General features: G+C 43.3%; 1 protein-coding gene across 16 annotated transcripts in view; it reads right to left on the bottom strand.

Moving 5' to 3' along the window:
* The window catches only part of Apbb2 (amyloid beta precursor protein binding family B member 2), a 364,818-nt gene that overhangs the window by 199,913 nt on the left and 145,069 nt on the right, over nt 1-19,836 (bottom strand). For 14 of the 16 annotated variants that reach the window (XM_008827233.3, XM_017796659.2, XM_029560693.1 and 11 more), the window contains one exon: nt 17,176-17,288. The exons of the other annotated variants lie outside the window; for them this stretch is intronic. The gene's annotated coding sequence lies outside the window, so the exon portion shown is untranslated. The remainder of the gene's footprint in view (nt 1-17,175; nt 17,289-19,836) is intronic. 16 annotated transcript variants of the gene reach the window in all.

Here is a 19,836-nt window from a genome sequence, read left to right as displayed (position 1 = left end):
CACACACACACACACACACACACACACACACACACATATACATACATATATGGAAAGACTATCACACAAGCAGGAGGAGCAGAGTTTGGATCCCCAGCACACACATAAAAGGCCAGGTATGGTAACAGATATCTGTAACCCCAATACTAGGAGGGGAGATGTCAGTCTGATCACTGAAAAGTCACTGGTCAGTTAGCCTAGCCAATCAATGAGCTCCAGGATTAGTGAGAAACCCTGACTCAAAAATAAGGTGGAAGGTGTTTAAGGAAGATACTTGACATTGACCTCTGACTTCTACACACATGCAAGTGCATCCTTATGCACATGTACACCACCACCACCACCGGGCACAGGCAGGCACACACAAAGATACACACAGATACACACAGATACACACACACACACACACACACACACACACACACACACACACACACACACGTATGCCTCAAAGGCAACCCAGAGAGTCCATGCTAAATTCTTGACAGATAGCAACAAAAATCTGGGGTATTTGAGGTCATGGCCAAAATTCATCCAGAGAGGGCACTGCGCCCAAACATCACCACTCCTGCCCTGCCTACTGGGCCCGAGTTTCCAACCCCAGGGGATAGGGATCAAGTAATATGAGGTAACTAATATTATTGAGGACTTCTGGGCTGAACAAAAACCATACATGTTCTCTCAACTCACACACAAATCCTGGAGGGGAGGCTCCAACCCCTTCCCCCATTTTACACAGAAGAATACTAAGATTTAGGGGTCGGGCATGGTGGCGCACGTCTTTAATCCCAGCACTCGGGAGGCAGAGGCAGGTGGATCTCTGTGAGTTCAAGGCCAGCCTGGTCTACATAGTGAGTCCCAGGACAGCTGGGGCTACAGAGAGACCCTGTCTCAAAAAGACCAAAAAAAAAAAAAAAAAAGAAAGAATACCAAGATTTAGTGAGACGAAGACTTGTCTACCACCAGGCAGCTAAGAGAATAGCACAACACAGGTTCCAACTCTGCCCATGATTCCAGGTTTCTTTGTTTAGTTTCTATCCACTGATCCCTTTAGGAAATAGAGAGAGAGATGGAGAAATGAAGACAACAAAGACCCTCTTGCAGAGCTAATCTCGCTCACCTACAGCTTATGGAGGGAGAAGAGTTTTATAACCAAGGCCCTAGGAATAAGCTCTTCCTCAGCCACCTCATACAGCCTCATATGGAGAAAGAGAGAGAGAAAGAGAGAGAGAGAGAGAGAGAGAGAGAGAGAACATGAAATTGGGTGGGGGGCAGTAAGAAAGGTGAGGGGGTCTAAATACCATCAAATTATGTTGTATGAAATCACAAAACTTCAATTAAAAAGGAAGAAATATATTTTTAAAAAGACTCTAGACAAAGCCTAAACTCATTTCCCGGGTGATGTCACAAAGATGTCGCCTAAGATGCAAGCCCACTCCTTCTTCCTGCTCACACTCTTGATTCTCAAGGTAGAAAGAGAATAGTTACATAAATGTCTCAGTCATAGTTAAAAAGGCTACCGAGATCCTGTGTAGGCTGCATGCTAAGACAAAAGAGCTTGGAGGGTCCATCACTTACAGAAACCTGGCAGGACATATTCACCGGAATCTTTTTTCATGATATTTTCTCCAGATTTTCAGATGAAGACCCCTGTATTGGTTGGTCATAAAGAAAGAACGGGACTCTGCAAAAACCTACCACTACTGTTATGGTTTAGGTTTGAAATGCACCCCATCCCAGGTTCATGTATTTGACCATTTGGTTCCCTGTTGGTATTTGGTCCTCAGCTGGTGGTGCTATTTTGGGGAGGTTGTGGACCTGTGCAGGCATCAGACCTACTTGGTGAAGGGTGGGCCTTGGAGGGTGACACCTCAGCGCAGTTTTGGGTCCAGCTCTATGCTTCCTGATCTGTCAAGATGAAACACACAGTCACCTCAATTCTCCATACCATGGATTCACTTGTCATGTCTTCCCAGCCATGACAGACTGTACTGTGAGTCAAAACAAATCCTCTTCCTGTACGTTCTTTCTTTCTCTCAGGTATCTGGTCACAGAGAAATAAAACGTAACTAATACAACCACCCTCCCCAATATATCTCCTTTTCTACTATACTGAGTCAACTACAGGGCCATCCAAGTAGTATCCCAGCCACCTGTGTCACTCCAGTACTCCAAAGCACCCACAATCGATCAGGGGCCTGACATCATTGATCCAAACCAGCCACAGGGGAACAGCCAGCTGTCACCTCCACTGCCACCATTTGAATCTAGGGGAACATTAACTCATGTCCTGGAAGCCCACAGTGCAATCTGCCTCTCCTGGCTACACCTGCACAGTCCTGTGTGTTCTGTTGTCGCCATTATCACCACTGTTGGCATACACCCCAGAGCATCAAGAGCTGGACTTGGAGGCCAGGCCATGTCTCTTCAACTCTACCTCACCACTTCCTATAAGCAATTCTCTGGACATGTCATCTAACCTCAGTTTCTTAACTGCAAAGTGCAGACAGAGTACCTAACACTAAAGGCCTAGGTGGGAGTTAGGTCAGAATGGCAGTGGCCTAGTAAAGACTGTGTTAACTAATCATTAGTTATTTTAAGAGCTTCCAATTAGTAACTTAAAAAACCAAAACAACAACAACAAAACCATTGCGCTCTTAGGCATATCTCCTCTATCACTCAATCTGACCAAACAAACCCAATTCACCCTAATCAGTACAGACATGATCTCTACCACCTGATTCCTAAGGAACCCCTGATCTAGCTCCTCACTCTTCCCTGAATCCACTGAACACTTTCTACTTGCTTGGGATGGCCTGCCTCCTATCAGGGCCTACCAAGCATTAAGTAGTACCTGAGGATGAGTTCCAGTACCAATCCCTACTAGCTCATGGTTGCCAGGAATTCCACAGACACCACTGAAGTGCCCAGTGTGTTCTGTGATCCTGTCGAAAGGTGCCCAAGGGCTGTAAGAAATGTCTTTCCCAGTGAGGAAAATGAAGCAGTCTGAACACACCACTGAGAGAGACTTCTTGCGAAGGTCCTTGGGGTTATAGGTGTTTCTAGTTCTTTTTAGAAACTCTTTTACAGGAAGAGGAGAAGGAGGAGGAAGCAGTAGCAGCTGCAACACCAGCAGTCGCCACAGCCACGGCCTCAGCCATGGCCATAGTCACAGCCACAGCCACAGAAGGCACCACCACCTTTTGTTTTTTTAAATGAATGACCAAACTCCTTCTAGGTCTCAAGTTCCAAGACTGTGAATTAAAGTAGGATCTTTATTAGATGATGTTCAAAGTCCCGTCCTCTTTGCAATCTGACACCCTATGGCTTGGTCTCTTTTCCTTTATAGCCTAGTAGACAATTTTCATTATCAGACTTCATCTCTTTGATGGATGTCACAGACCATTCCTACTTCCATGTGGGAAACAATCCCTGCTGCATGCAAAGTCTTACACAGTACAGAAGAAAATCCAGTTACTTCCCCTAGCCTGCACCTGATAATTGAGAAACCCAAGATAACTCTTCCCCTATAAATACACAGAACCCCAAATGTCTTTAAGTCACCAACTTGGAACTTGGCCACAAAACATTTTGAAAAGAGGTAGAAAATTGAATAATACCATTATCCTGAAATCTACTAAAGCCAGTTGGAGCGCCACATTTTCAGGAAATCAGACTATTTATGCTATTACCCCTAGAGCTGCTAGTGTTTCCTCTAGAGCCATAAATACATGCAATGTACTTCACCAGAAACTGACTGAGAATATCATAAAAAAAAAGGCCATAAGAAGATACTGCCCACGAAGAACCACTCTGTGGTACCGGCTACGGTGGCTTCACACAGACAAGCTCATTCATTTTGAAAATTACATTTCTAAGTCCACATTCATGTCTCCCAACTATGAACAACATTCAATACAAGGTATTAAACTTTTCTTTCAGAGGTTCCTTCTGAGTAGGCTAAAGATCACAATGAAGATCAAAGACATTAATGAGACCATCACAACATGTAAGAAAAGGCCCATAATGTCTTTGTAATTACTCCACCTAACACTATGCTTGGTGTTTAGTAACAAAAAACCTATCTAAGAACAGATTCAACAAATAAGGATTTGGAATGCTAAGGGCTGTTGGTGATGGCTAAGTGGCAACAATACCAACGCAGCCATTTCTGTACGAGTCTTGGCCTTTCCTTTACGGTTAACCCCTCTTGGTGACATGATGGTTGCTCTGATTTGGGCATCTCATCAACATTCAAGGCAAAAAGAAGGGAAAAGCAATAAAGGGCATTAGTAGGCTAATTTGTCATTTTTATCAGGATGATAAACACTTTGCCTAAAACCCCACCCTCATCCCAATGGACTTATTCTTGGGTCTTCCTCGCTAGAATCAAGTCAAGTAGCTGCATTAACCAAAGAGAATGCTGGGAAATTGGTCCTTGGGATTGCTGTGTTGGCTTAGACTATCACCATCTACTGTCAGGCCCATAACCATGTCATTCCAAATTCAAAGTTCTGTTGGAAAAACGAAACAGGTTATGGGCATTGAGGGGGGCAGTTAAATGTGTCTCTATTTTAAGTCTCCATCCTGGGAAGAAGAAGACACTCCAATAAAGAAGGTAATAGCATTTCTAAGTAGCACCTACTGCTTAGAAAATAGTATTTTATAAATTTCAATGCCAATAATATACCACCACCACCACTAAGCAGCAGCAGTAGTTAAATGCCTGAGCTCACACACTCTGGTTTTTCACTGCATATACAGACAGGCCATAGACTGGAGGTCAAATGGCTAAAAGGTGGCCCAAAGCCTTGCAGCTGTGACTTCTGATTACAATCTGAGCACTAAGAAGCTTTGCTTTGGGTGAGACACTCATTCCCCTGCAGTAAAGTTTATGTTAGCTGCAGTGTAGATCCTTAGGATGTTAGGTGGGGAATATGCCTCCTAAATGTAGTGTCCCCATGATGCTCAGCTCTCATCTCCTCTAGCCCCTTCCCAAACAGGCACATCCATTTAGCATCCTGCATCTCCCATCAGATCAAACCAACCTACTCAACCTTTAGTGGCTTCCCACTGCCCTTAGGAAATACTCAATGCTCCTTAGCAGGTCCTTGAGTTCCATTTGGCTCAGGTGTCCTTTCCAACTTCACTTGCCATACTACATCAGCTTGTCCACTCTGCTTTGGCTCCCTCGCCCATCCCAATCCCTGAACATACTCATACTCAATTCCTTTGGCTGGAAAGAAGCTTTGCACAGTTCTTCCCAGGCGGGGCTCTTTTCCCATGCTTCCAATATCAATTTAAAATCACTTCAATGAAATCTCCCATGGTCACCCAATGTCGTGTGTCACCCTCTTTCACACTAATTCTCCCACACCACAAATCCCAATCTATAACTCTCTTCTCTACTGGAAGGCTGTTTACTGCCTGCTCTCTATCACTAGGTTGAAGAGGACCTTTTCATTTCTGCAGCCAAAGCGCCCAGTCCACACTAAGGGCTCTATACCACCACTCTCACCATCCTGGTCCCAGACCTTGAAGCAGTTGACCTCTAATTCTCCTCTATATCACTAATTTCTCCAGTGACCAGCAAATAGACACTGTGTCCCCAAGAACTGCTTATATTGTTTACTTTTTCATTGTTCTACCCAAACATCTAACAGTCACTTCAAGGAGGAAGGATTTATTTGGGCTCACAGTTGGAGGAGATACAGTCTGTCATGGCAGGCAGCTCTGTGGCACTGGACGTATGTAGCTGAGATTTCTTACCTCTTCACAGCTCAATGGAATAGGAAGCAGAGATGGGACATCAAGTGGGGCCAGGCTATAAACTTCAAGGTCTGCCCCCCAGATATCTACCTCTTAGATCCCTACTCTCAAAGGCTTGACAACCTCTCAAAACAGCACTACCAGCTGGGGCCAAGTGTCCAAACACATGAGCCTGTGAGGGACATTTTACATCAATTTGGACAACACTGCCCCACCTGAATCTTGGCTATGGAACTGTCTCCTTCTGCAAAGTATCTTTTCATTCTTCTCCACTTACAGGAGACACACTGTGATTCATAGCACAGACATTGGAGCCAGGGTACCTGCATTCAAATTCCATTTCTATGTAGCCTTAAGCAACCTGCTTACTGTCTCTGTACATAAGATTCCTCATCTCCAAACGAGTGATAATCATTGCACATGTCACAAGACTATTGGGAAGGTGAAAATAACACAAAGTATTATTTTGAGCTGTGTCTGTGTATTAGTCATTAATATTTGTTCTCACCAAGGCATGAGCTCTACTGGCCTTTGCCTTTTGATTCAGTGTTAGACCCCCTACTCTCAAAGGTTCAAAAACCTCTCAAACCTCCATAACACCCACTTCATGTGACTGTCAAAAACCAACCATGGCACTGTGAGTCCCACATCTGACCTGCCAACTACACATTCATTTCCATAGCACTGCATTCTATCAGACAAGGATGCTCTATTCACTGGCTTGGCCTTCTTCTCTAAGCTACTACAAAACATAATTTGATTGTAAATGACACAGTTACCATCGCTGGTCACAGGTACAACTGAAAACACATCAGAGAGGAAATACTGAACTCTTCCCAATCTCCCAAAGGTGTTAGCACAGCACGGCAGGTAGAGTATCATCTATCCACTGCTTGGTTCTGATCATCCTCCAATCTTGGCTGTACTTTTCCCTCCAACAGCTGGACCTTACAATGTAACAGTGAACTCAAAAACAGAAAGCTTCTCACCTTCTGATATCTTAAAACAACAGGAAGCTCTCTACCTCAGTCAAGCTCCAGTCACAGGACAGAGGAGGGGAAGTTCTGATCTCAGGTTAGCCAAGGACCCTGGATTTCATGGTATAAACTTCCAAAGATAGAGTATGTGATTTAAGCTCTCTTGGGAATTTCTCTGCACCAAAGGGAGACAGAGATGGATTTTTCTAATTATCTGACACTAAGAAAGAATTCACGGAGAAAACAAGTAGAATTCCGTGAATTTAATTTTCCATAAAATTGAGAGAGGAAATGACTAGAATCTCTAGCTATTCCTTTAACAAAGCACAGTCTGTGGAATATTCAGCAGTGTGTCTTGTTATTCATAACAGAAAGATCTAGAAGTACAGAGGCTAGCCATAAGCTGACCTCTCTGGTGACTGAAACAAATCAGGCCATTCCTTTCAGAATTTGATCAGTTTCATTTCATAAGGGTTTCTGTGGCCTGCATTTGGGTCACCGGGGTTCACTCTCCTGAGAACAATTTCAAGTTTACCTAAACAGTCAAGGCACTGGGAACCCTGGAAAAATAAGTCTATGTGCTTCAGTTTCCAAACTGCGCCATAAGGCTACATGCTTTCCTCCTTTCCCTTCCAGAGGCTGCACTCAGAAGATGGAGAGGTCTGGGGGATTGTTTGGAGGTTTGTCTATTTGACACAAGTTCTCACTGTGTAGCCTAAAAGGCCTGGAACTCACTATACAGCCTGACTGGCCTTGAACAAGTAGCACCTCTCCAGTCTCAGCCTCCTGAGTGCTGGGATTACAGGCCTGATCTACCAGGCTTCGCTAGAAGATAGGTTTGGGGAATCTTCTCTGTGCCCTAACTGCCAAAGGTGCTCTGGCCACTTCCCTGAGGGTAATACAGACTTCTCTTTGAGTCAAGACTGTTCTTAAGCACAGAAGAGACTGAGTCTAGTTGATTCCCATCTTCCAAATCCTTTTCATCTGGGGGAAAGGACTGCTCAGGCACACCTGCAAGTGATGTTATCACAACACTGGGCTTGAGATCTGAGCCCAGCTCAAGAAAGCTAGACAAAGAACAGGGAAGGCACATGTATTTCCCTCCATGGAGTGCTTTCCAGAGTCTTCTATGGTAGAATAGGCAGCAAGCAAACTCCTTGCAAGGTCGGTCAATTCTTGCTAGTGAAGCCTTGCCACGGGGCTTTTAGCTTTGCCTTTTATTACTGAAGGGGACCATGCTTACCCAAAAGCACTCAAGTGAAGGACTCTTGCTTACCACATCAAATTAATATTCCAAGCTGGATGTGGTAGCACATGCCTATAAACCCAGCACTCAGGATGTTGAAGAAGTAGAAGGATCATGAGTTTGAGCTATGTAACAAGACACTGTCTGAAAATGATATACATATATAAAGCCAAACTTCCACTTAAAGTAGAAGAGACAGGACCATTAAGAAAACAAATAAAAGTGAAACAGAGAGGCTGGAGAGATGACTCAGGAGTTAAGAGCACTGGCTGCTCTTGCAGAGGACCCAGGTTCAGTTCCCAGCACCCACATGGTAGCTAACAACAACCCATAATTTCACTTCCAGGGGATCTGACACCTTCTCCTAGCCTTCACATGCACTGCAAGCATGTGGTGTGCTTACATACATATAGATGTTAAAACACTAATGCACATAAAAAAATAATAATAAAATAAATGACACAGAAGCAAACCTAAAAGGAAGGTATTAATGCAGTCAAAATTTAATTTCCCTCTTCAGAGAAAGGTATATATATATCACAAATAACCTTTCCTTCCTATTTCCAATATTAAGATATAACTACATTTTCCTAGACATATAAAAGCAAGGCACTGCGTTAGTCTCTAAAAATAAAGGCAGCAGGGACTGGAGAGATGGTTCAGTGGTTAGGAGTACTAAGCTGCTGTAGCAGAGGGCCCAGGCTTGGTTCCCAGTATCCATATGGTGGCTAACAACTCTATACATAAAATATAAACAAATTTAAAAATATTTTAAAAGATTTACTTAAAAAAAATAAAGGCAGCAGACAAGGCTCAGACTACTTGAATAACAATTCCAGGTAACAATCTACAACGGAACAAACATATTCTGAGACCTGGTCAGAAGTGTGTCCTGAGGTACAAGGTGACCATCGAGAGGCCACACTTCACTTCACCACAGGAGGAGGGTGGTTACTCACATGTACAGCATCTCGGTAGACAGATTTGCAAACACCCATTGACTGAGTTAATATTTACTCGACACTTACTATGTTTAAAGTTGTGTGGAAATCAGGGATTGCAATCTGGTGCCTCAAAGGTCTTAAATTCTTTTATCAGACTGTAGTGAGAATGTTTCCAGGCAATATGTTGAAAGGAGATCACCCAGAAGGGGTTTGATGTTTTAAAGACATGGTCGAACTAAATAGGAGATTATCAATAAGTGCTTAAAAGCAAAGGAAAACTTCAAATCATGAGAAATAAACTCCTGAGTTGGAACTAAAGATGGAACTCAACGTCCTATGAGAGAACACTGAAGATGTAGACGCTGTAAGACTGGGTAGGAGTGTAACTGTATGAAGACTAAGATCTTGGTGAGAAAAAAGGGACATACCTTACCAATAATAACCAAGACTGATGCAGAAGGCCTGGAGGAATAGACCCAAATATATAACGCTCAGGTAACATGAAGTCCCCAAGCAGAAGCCCTGACACCATGGGACCAAACACAAGGACTATAGGCACCAAGGTATGACACGAGGATAATTGAGAAACTGCCCTGTTTGCATAGTCCCTGCTCACATGGGACCTATGTCAAATAACCCCAATGAAATAACCCCTCAGAGTCAGGGGTAAACACCAAACAGGAAATCAATCTACCATTAGGCACAGTCATTACAAGTGGCAAAAAAAAACCCAAAAAACCTAGAAATAGTACTGCAGCCTACAAAAAACTTTAGAAATGCATTTAAATGAATAGAAAAAAGCAAAAATGGAATAATATGAAAGAATGGCAGATGAGTTGGGGGGACCTGCAAAATATCCTCAAATGGAAGGAACACAGAAAGGAAGATAAATATATATTTCACTAAAATGAAAACTTAAATGAGCCTCCAAGATCAGTATAAAAAAAATCAATTCTACTCCAAATACTATAATAAATAAGAAAATAATCCCCAGGGGTGAGAAAATGGCTAAGTCAGCAAAGTGCTTGCTGCAGAGGCTCAGTCCCCAGCACTCATGTGAAAACCAGGTACAGTGGAACCTGCCTGTAACCCCAGTGGTGGGCAGGAGGACAGGAAGATCACTGGGCCTCACTTGTCAGACAGTCTAGTGGAATGAATGGGCACCAAGTTCTACGAGGAGGATCTGCCTCAAAACCACAAGGTAGAGGGCTCCAGCAGAATGATGCCCAAGGCTGACCCTCTGGCCTATGTAAGCACTCACATGTGTGCATGCATACCTGTATACATAGCCACATGAATATACACATACCTGTATATACAGCCACACAAACATATACACTACCTGCACACACACAAACAGAGAAAGAATGGTCTTTTCAACAAATAGTACAAAATAGTAAACTTGGAAAGTACCTACAGACAAAATTTAACTCAGATTAGCGAAACCTAAACAAATGTAAGATCTAAGAAGTAAAATTTTGAGGAAAAAGAAACACATGGGCAAATCTCCAATAGTTTGGATTAGGCAATGATTTCTTAGACATATATCAAAAACAAAATCAATCACGGGGGTCATATAAATTGTACATCATCAAAATGTAAAGCTTTGAAAAAATTTAAATTGTGTGTGTGTGTCTGTGTGTGTATGTGTGTCTGTGTGTGTGGGTATGTGCATGTGTGCAGGTACCCAAAGAGGCCAGAAGAATCAGGTCCCCTAGGTGCTGGAGTTACAGGTGACCATGAGGCACCTGATGTGGCTGCTGAGAAATGACTTTGGTTTTTTGTTTTTTGAGACAGCGTCTCCCTGTAGCCCCAGCTGGCCTGGAACTCACTATGTAGACTAGGCTGGCCCCAATATCACAGAGATCCACCTGCCTCTGTCTCCAGAGTGCTGGGATTAAAGACTTGAGCCACCATGCCAGGCTAAGTAAAAAAAAAAAAAAAAATTATGATAATAATGATTAAAAAGTTCATGTCATTCAAAGAGAACAAAGAAAGCAACTGCCAAACTAGCCTGCTGAGGTTTATTCCATTTAATTAATTTTTTAATTTAATTTTTAAAAAATATATTTTATTTATTATTTTTATTTTATGTGTATGAGTGTATTGCCTGCATGTATGTGAATGCACCCGTGGTAGTGCAATGCTGCAGAGGTCAGAAGAGGGCTTCGGATTCCCCTGGAACTGGAGTTAAGGACGGTTCATAGCCACCATGTGGGTGCTGGGAATCGAACTCGGGTCCTCTGCAAGAGCAGTCAGTGCTCTTAACCACTGAGCCATCTCTCCAGCCCCAATTTAATTTTTTTTTAAGGCAGGGTCTCACTAGATAGACCTGACTGGCCTGGAACTCACTATGTAGATCAGGCTGGCCTCAAACTCACATAGCCTGCTATGTTAGAATTAAAGGTATGTGGACTCAGAGCTTCTGCTATCAGAAGCATTTATACAATTACACAGGAAATGAGTGTTAATCCACATGTCTTACAAAACAGATCACCAAATCATCACAGTATAAGAGCATTTTCTATTTCTGCTACTGCTATGATGCATTCCTATAACCTAGATGTACTCTGCTGTGATCCCTCTCATTTAAATGCTCTTTGTCTTGTCCTATTTGCGGCTGTTTTAAGCAGTTAAAATCCCAAGGTTAAACACTACTTACTAGCCATTAATAACCTGCGCTCTCTGACTCGAATACATTTGCTGCCTCTAGGTTTTCCCTAGAGCTGAACTTCATTTGTAGTTCTCTCTCTCTGAAAAGCAAATACAATAGAATCTTTGAGTCAGAGCTTTCCTAACCATCAGCCAGTCCAGTTCCTTAGCTCACAGATGGTAGAAGTGAAACTCAGTCGAGATCTGATGACTTACCCACACCCTGAGCCCAAGAATAGAGATCCAGGGTTGGGGTGAAGGCCCCATCTCCCAGTCCAGAGTCTCTCCCACAGGCTGCTGCTTTTGAACCCCAGGTTCTCAGCCTGAGGAATCGGTCTTCTATTTCACCTCCCCAAGGTACTGCCACATGAAAAGTCAGGCCACCTGTTCTTCAAAGAATCGACTTTTACCTTGAAACTAATATACACCAGACAAAATGAAAACAGGTCACACTATCCATACATGTCAACATTGACATTTTTTACACAGGCCCATATATATTTAATGTGACTGATTCTGGGCTGCTGACATGGAAAAGGATGTGAAGCCACAATTTCAGGAAATAAGAGGAAATGCAAAATATGCAAACAAGGAAGAGAGCATGCTTTGCTCATTGCTGGAAAGTGCTCAAATCTCTCTTCCACTTTGCAGTGGGAAGAGATGGACCTACAGGAGGGTGCTGGAGCTGTGAGGAACACCTCCCACTCACCACCCACCCCCAGCATCTGCACAGGTCCAGTGTACAAGCAAATACTTTAGCTTAGTGCCTTCACCTTAAGGCCTTTTTTTTGAAGGGGAAAAAAAAAAAGAGTTCTGGGCAATGATTAATCTCAAGGGACAGCAAAAGACTGGAAATTCCCTCAATGTTAAGCTATGGGTGACTGCTAATTATTAGTACATCCATACAAGATAATGAAGCATAAAATCACACACTGAAAGATTTAATACTATCAGAAAGATCACAATGAAGTGCCATATAGACCCAGGAACATACACAAAGACTAGGAGGCAGCATGCAAGATGTTACAGATGGTCTTTCTTTGTGCTGTCTGCTGTGTGCACATTTTCTAACATAAATGGACATTCAGTGCTATTTTCTTTTAACTGTGTTGCCTTTAACCTTTCCCTATTCTCACTTCCACTCAACATTTGTGGAATCTATTTAAACTGTGAGCCTCCCTGGGGACCCCTAGCTTCTCTGACCTGCATGAACCTGCCTGCTGCCTCCTGCACAGGGCACACCCCAGTGGAAATTCCCTCAGGGACTACATCCTGTCTTGGCTGTCTGAGCAGTGAGATCCACTTAGCTGTTATGAACCTTGAACATGTGCTCAGTCTCCTGATTTTAACCAAAATCCAACTAAAACCTTGGCTGAGCACAGAACAAACCCACTGCCTGAGAACTCCAGCTCTGCTCAAGTTCGTCCCTAGTATTTTGGGGTGTCCAGGCAATGCTTTCAAAGTGGGAACTGAGTTCAAAGCAGGGAGAGTGGAAGTCAATTTTGCAGCCTGACCAGTAGTTCTTAACAAGGAGGAGTTGTTTCCTCCATCATGAGGGGAACGCACTTCAGCCTAGAACACAACATTAATCAGCCTACCTCAGACCCTGGCTGCTCTGGTTCACTATGAAAATAAATGGACTGGTTAGGAAGAGGGTAAGGATGTAGTCAAATCAAAATGTTCTCAGTATGAAAACTGTTTTAAAATTATGAGCCTTTGTTATGTAAACACCACATACATTATTCCACTGTTATTAACACAGAAAAGAGATACAAATATTAAGAGAAATACATTTATACCTTTGAAGTGTGGGAAAGGATTAAACAGAGTGTTAAAAAGTGACCATTGGTGGGGCTGGAGAGATGGCTCAGCGATTAAGGGGAGGGACTGACTGGTCTTGCAGAGGACCCAGGTTCGATTCCCAGCACCCACATGGCGGCTACGAACCGTCCTTAACTCCAGTTCCAGGGGAATCCGAGGCCCTCTTCTGAGCTCCACAGCACTGCACTGCACGGGTGCACTCACATACATACAGACAATACACTCATACACATAAAATAATTTTTTTTTTTTAAAAAGTGACTTGTTATGTAGGGTTGTGAGAACTTCTCAATCCCTCTTTACTTTTTTCATTTTTTTTAATGAAACATTTATTGCTGGTTGTTTTGTAGAGTATTCCCATGGAGTTTCCTCTCTGTATGAAGTGTTCTCTGGGTCTCTCCTGGTTACCTGTGGTTACTAGGTTTAATCAAAGAGGAGAAATTCCAGACAGATGTCAGCCGCCTCCACTTTTTAACTTTTTCAGGCTATGTTGTGGGGAACAGGTCAAGTAGATGTTGCCTAAGTAAGCAAGTCATACCATTAGGCAGCCTGTGAAAGGGAAGGAGGGTGAACCGGACCAGAAAACCTGGGCTCCAACTGCTACTCTGCCCTAACAAGTCTCCAAGCCTAAGTTCTTCCTCATCTATGAAGTGGGGACCCAAAGGGGAACTTTTCAACATTTTGCTGAAGTGCAGTGCTGCCAGTAGATACAGGATGGTGTGTGGCATAGACAGGAGTCCTGCCTTTCACTAGTGACAGCAAGAGCAAGGAGGTGGAGGGAAAGCCACAGAGCTAACTATGCTTGTTGTGGTTTAAAATGAAGAGGATAGCTGGGCATGGTGGCACATAATCTTTAATCACTACACTCGGGAGGCAGAGGCAGGTGGATCTCTGTGAGTTCAAGGCCAGCCTGGTCTACATAGTGAGCTCTAGGCCAGCTGGGGCTACAGGAGACCCTAACTCCAAAAAGATTTTTAAAATAGAAGAGGAAGGGGGGAGGGGGAGGAAGAGGAGGAAGAAGAGGAAGAGGAAGAGGAAGAAAAGGAAGAAGAGGACAACTATGCCAAGAGTCCAGGGCCTGACATCCAAAGTTACAGTAGGGGCTTTGGTCCTGCAGGGATGGATAAGTTCAAATAATAACAAATAGCAAATGCAACTGTAGTAGCAATCCTTGGAATACTTTCAAAACTCTGGTCTTAACAAAAAAATAACTAAGAAAAGTCAGGAAAGATCATCTGCGGTTATTGTATTTCTTATTCCAGAGCTCAGTAGATGGCATTCCACAGTCCATAAAAAACAGCAAGCTCTCTTCTAAAAAGATAGCACTGAAAGGCAGGGCAATGATCCCAAACAGACAGAAAACTAAAACTCCATTTAGACACAAGAGCCTCAAAAACAGCCCATAGTGTGGTGACATGTACTACCAACCCTTGACTGCCACTTCTGACCACACTTGATGACAAAATTATAAGGAGCAGAGACTTTTTTGTTTTGTTTTGTGAAATATTTTCCCTTCTCCAGGAGAACAGTGTGACCCTATTGAGACACAGGCCTGGCACAGAGGCCAGGAGTCATTGTAGCTTCCTTGCCTTAGGAGAGCAGACAGGGTCGGTAAGCTTGAGGCCTCCCGCAGCTGAGTGGTTCCCCACAGAAACATGGCTACAGATCTTCACAAACAAACCTATGGAGTCATCAGGATAAGCAAGGTACGAAGGATGGCAGGGAAGAGTGGGAAAGAGGTCACACAAGCCAGGTACACTGTTGAGGCAAAGGACTAAGGATGGATGCCAGAAAAAGAAAACAGAGATGGAAACAAGAGGGTGAGAGTCACCTTCTAGTTCCAGGTAACATATGCTCCTTGGAAAAAGGAGCCATTTCCTCTCCTTCCATCTCAAACAGATGCAAGTGACCTGTTTAGCAGATGCCTCAGGACCATGTTGGAAGCCACTTGCATTCTGAGGACAATCAGCACATTGCTGCCCGGGTGAGGGAAGGACACTTTTCTCCTCGAGAGCTTGTAGGAAATACATCAGGTGGGAAAGAACTGCTTCCTTGAAACTCATTGGCAGCACAGGCTTGTGTGGCTCAGAGCCCTTTTGCAATTTCTGGAAAGTCACATGGCCAATAGGCGGTATGTACACCCAAGACTGTGGAAAAAGGACATGTCCACACATGAGTCTCCCAGATACATTTATTTCTTCCACACTGAGAGCCCAAAGAGAATTGTAGCCTGTAAAGGAACACTTTAGAGGAAGCCACCTGAATTTAGCATTTTTTTGGCCCGAAAGAAAATATCAGATACTAACATGGCACATGGATCAACATTGTTATATGCTTTTCTTTCAGCTTTACTTCACAGAAATGGTAGGGATTTTTTTTCCCCTAGCAAGATCACAAACAGTTTAGGCTTTAAGGACTAAGAGACAAAACAGAAATTATGGAGGTACTTATATAACCATTTAAAATGTTAGTGCTTAAAAAATATTTTAAAAATCTATCCTCAATTCCACAGGCACTGGCCACAGCTGTCTGTCTCTGCTCCACAGTACACAGGTACATGTTATTCTGATGGTGATCACTGAAAATTTAAAGTTGCTAATTTACAGAGAAACAGCAATGGTCTTGGAGATAGGCAAGTACTTGTAGGAAAGCTGTTTACCCCAGTGCTGCTGGCTTGTTGCTAGTGGCTGATGGGAATTCCAACTCTGTAGTTGGCATTCCAATTCCATGGCTACTGAAATGCCACTGTTTCTACCAGGTTTATTTCATAAGCACCTGTCTGGGTAAAGGCTTGCAGGGGCTTCTAACTTTTCTAGGAAGCAAACAAAAACAGAGCTGTATAAGGTAATGGGACTGAAAGGTAAAGATAAAGGTCACTAAGAAACAAAAGCAGTGTGGGGAGGCACCCCAATATACTGCTGATTTGAGGCCAAAATTCTAGAGTGTCCAAAGGGAAGTACTAAAAACAAATGAATCATCTACACAGCTGGACGACCAAAGGGAAGAAGAAGTCAATATGAGCCAATCAAGGACATCAACAAAGATCACTAGCAGAGAGGTAATCACTTCTCCGCCTATATTAACCAGGGGTACAAACAGGCAGAAGAGCACAACCATGGCACTTCCAAAGCCTGCTGGACAAACACAAGTGCTGAGGGTGCTGAGAGCCATCTCCATGTCCTTCAGGTAACACTGGGCCACAAGGACACAAGGACACCAGGCCATAAGGACAGAAGAACAGAAGGACACCAGGCCATAAGGACAGAAGAACAGAAGGACACAAGGACACAAGGACCAAGCCAATCTACCTAACGCACATCAAAAAGAAGCAGACCCAGCCGACTTTCTCTAGGACCACAGTTTTCATTTCAAGGAATTAAAACAGCCACTGGGAAATACTTTGATTTATGGTATTAGTACTGTTTTAAATGTTTTATATATTGTGATGAAAAGGAAAAAAGTCTTTTTTTAAAGGCTGTATGAATGAATATACTGAAATATAAAAGGATCATTTTCTAATCTTATAGAATGACTTGATTATTAAAATAGCAATTTAGACAGTTCTTGCTATTTAGTAATAAAAATGTACCCTAGAGCAAATCATTCCCCTACATTTATATATTATTTATATCTTATAAACATTCACCAGTTTAGTATCGCTGTGATAATCCACAGTGAGAGAAGAGAAAGAATAGAAGAGGGGTGGGGAAGGGAAAAGAGAGGAAGAGAAAGACAAAGAGGTACATACACACAGTGCCATACGTACATGAGCTGCCTGGACACCAGTGAGCCTCCAGGTACCGTCTGCCCATAGTGATAGTCAGCACTGGCAAGGGCCTCAGCAACTCCCAAGTATTCAGGAAACAGTGAGATGGTTCACTGTTGAGGGAAGAGACAAAAAAAAAAAAAGGTAGAAACAAAACAGAGTCTTAGGATAATGATTACATTTTTTTCATTAAAATGCTAATGATGACCACCAACTTCCAGATAACCATGTTTATGAATTATTCATACTTATATGTGAGAAAAAAATATCTTTCTGCCCTGGAGCTTGCTGGGGATTAGCATGTGGCCCCTGCAATAAGTGTGACAAAAGAGCAGGTCCCTGCAAGTCCCTGGTCCAGACAGAAGCCCAGCAATCCCACTGCAATGGGCGGATGATTTGTCTTCTTCAATGTCAAGGATATCAGCAGCCCTGCTCTTTGCTATACATGAACTAACACCCTATACTCTAAACACACAAAAGGGGGGAAAATTCAGTATTGGAGAGGCTATATGTCAGACTGATTAAAAAACAAAAACTTTTCATTGAAGTATAACATGCATTTGTTTAGAGTGCGCACATAATGACACAGAACAATGAATTTTTCTAAACTGAACACACTAATTCCAATCCACACAGAAGGCTCCTTCATGTCCTTCTGAAGGTAACACGTATGTACAGACCACTTTTTCACATTGTTGTGGATGTTAGATTGATTGGATGCCATTAATTTCTCATTTAAAAAACTCAGGCTTAATCCTTACTATAAGTCAAGCACTAAGCTAAGTACCTGAGTTACAAAGATGAATAAAACACTATCTCAGTCTTTAAAGAACATGATATAGTGGGTTGAGAAACTCGCACAGAATGAGCACTGGAGAGCAGTAGGGCGAGTGTGGTAACTCGTTTATGTCCAGCAGGGGCCTCTAGCCTAGACAGGAAGAGGTCAGGAAAGGCTTCCAGGAACAAAGGATGTCTGACACATCTGAGGCTAGGCTGGAGTTAGCCAAGTTGGGTAGAAGACAAGACAAAGGAAAAGGCAGAGGGAAGAAACTGTGTAGCTCCAGGGTGAGGACCATGTTGCCAGGCCAGGGAAGAAGACTGGAGCCAGATGGCAGCTCTGTACTTCTATCAGCGATCTCTGACTAGATGTGGCTGCAGACAGCCACAGCCGGTCAGATGTGGGTTCCAGCTGCTCTGCTCTTCCTGGATGGATCCAGAGCAGTAGTGTGGAAGAAGCAGCAGCAAGAGCAGTTAGGCCAGTTTGCTTTGTACGATCATCCAGACAGGAGACGTGGGGTGAAGACTGTGGTAGAGAGCAAGAAGAGAAAGGAAGGGAAGAAGTGGTATTTGGAAACATCAAGCGACTAAAAGCAGAACAACTTGATTAACTATATGCAGGGAGATGCTCATGAAAACTAAAATAAAGAATGCCGGAGAAGGGATAAGGAAGACCAAGAGATCAGTCTGAGGCATTAAAAACTGAGGTGTAGGTGATTTGGGACAGGATGTGAGGCCGGAGGGGAAAGCCAGAACAAAATATAACACTAATAAGGAAATATCACACACAAAGGCAGAGACAATGTCAGAGAGCGCCATCTCTGGAGGATTATGGGCAGACAGAAGATTGCACAGTTATAGTGCTAAGAGCAATGCCCAAGAGTCACGAACAACGACAGAACAGGAAGAAGGTGACAACTAGGCTGCAAGGTTGGAGAGCTAGCATGGGACATAGAGTCAAATGAAGATAAAGATGAAAGATGCTTTAGGATTTGACATTTGAAAAGTCACTGGCCACACTTATTCAGTGACATGGAGGAGAAAAAGAACAGCATCAACAGAGCAAGTGGAAGAACAGGTGTAGGGGAACAGACAGCTTTGTAAGAGCTTAAGTGCCACAGCTGTACACTTTAGAAATCAGGAAAAAGGCAAGGATGAGAGAATGAGGAAGAGCAAGATGAATTAGATCTGGAGAGGCAGGGAGGAAGGCAGGAGTTCAGATGAAGGGGCTGACCTTGAAAAGAGAGAATCCACCCAATAAAGTATAAAGCTAAACCTGGTCATGCAATGCTCACAGTTAACAGCACTGGGATATAGGAGGAAAAAGACCAAATGACATTAACATTCTTAAAAACACTTGGCAATGGGCTAGAAAGACACCTCAGTGGTAAAAGTGCTTGCTGTGAAAGCAAGAGGATCTGAGTTCAAATCCCCAGCACCCACATAAAAGCCAGGCATAGCTGCATGTGCCTGAAACCCCAGTGTTAGAAGGCAGAGACAGGAGGATCCCTGGAGCTCACTGGCCAGTCAGTGTAGTCTAGACAAAACCACAAGTTTCAGGTTCAGTGAGAGACTCTTGTCTCAAAAATATAAGATACAGCTGGGAATGGTGGTGCACACCTTTAATCCAGAGCTCAGGAGGCAGAGGCACGCAGATCTCTATGAGATCAAGACCAGCCTGGTCTACACGGTGAGTTCCAGGCCAGCTGGGGAGACCTTGTCTCAAAAACAAACAAAAAACCTATGGCCCCTGAATGGGTGTGCATGGACATGCATACATGTATACACACACACACACACACACAGAGAGAGAGAGAGAGAGAGAGAGAGAGAGAGAGAGAGAGAGTGTATACACTTGGAAACGCGTTTCTCGAGAGTGAGGAG

This window comes from Nannospalax galili, unplaced genomic scaffold, assembly GCF_000622305.1.
Source record: "Nannospalax galili isolate Female #2095 unplaced genomic scaffold, S.galili_v1.0 scaffold772, whole genome shotgun sequence".
In the NCBI taxonomy this organism is placed as follows: Eukaryota; Metazoa; Chordata; class Mammalia; order Rodentia; family Spalacidae; genus Nannospalax; species Nannospalax galili.
This window is presented reverse-complemented; position numbering and strand designations above follow the sequence as displayed.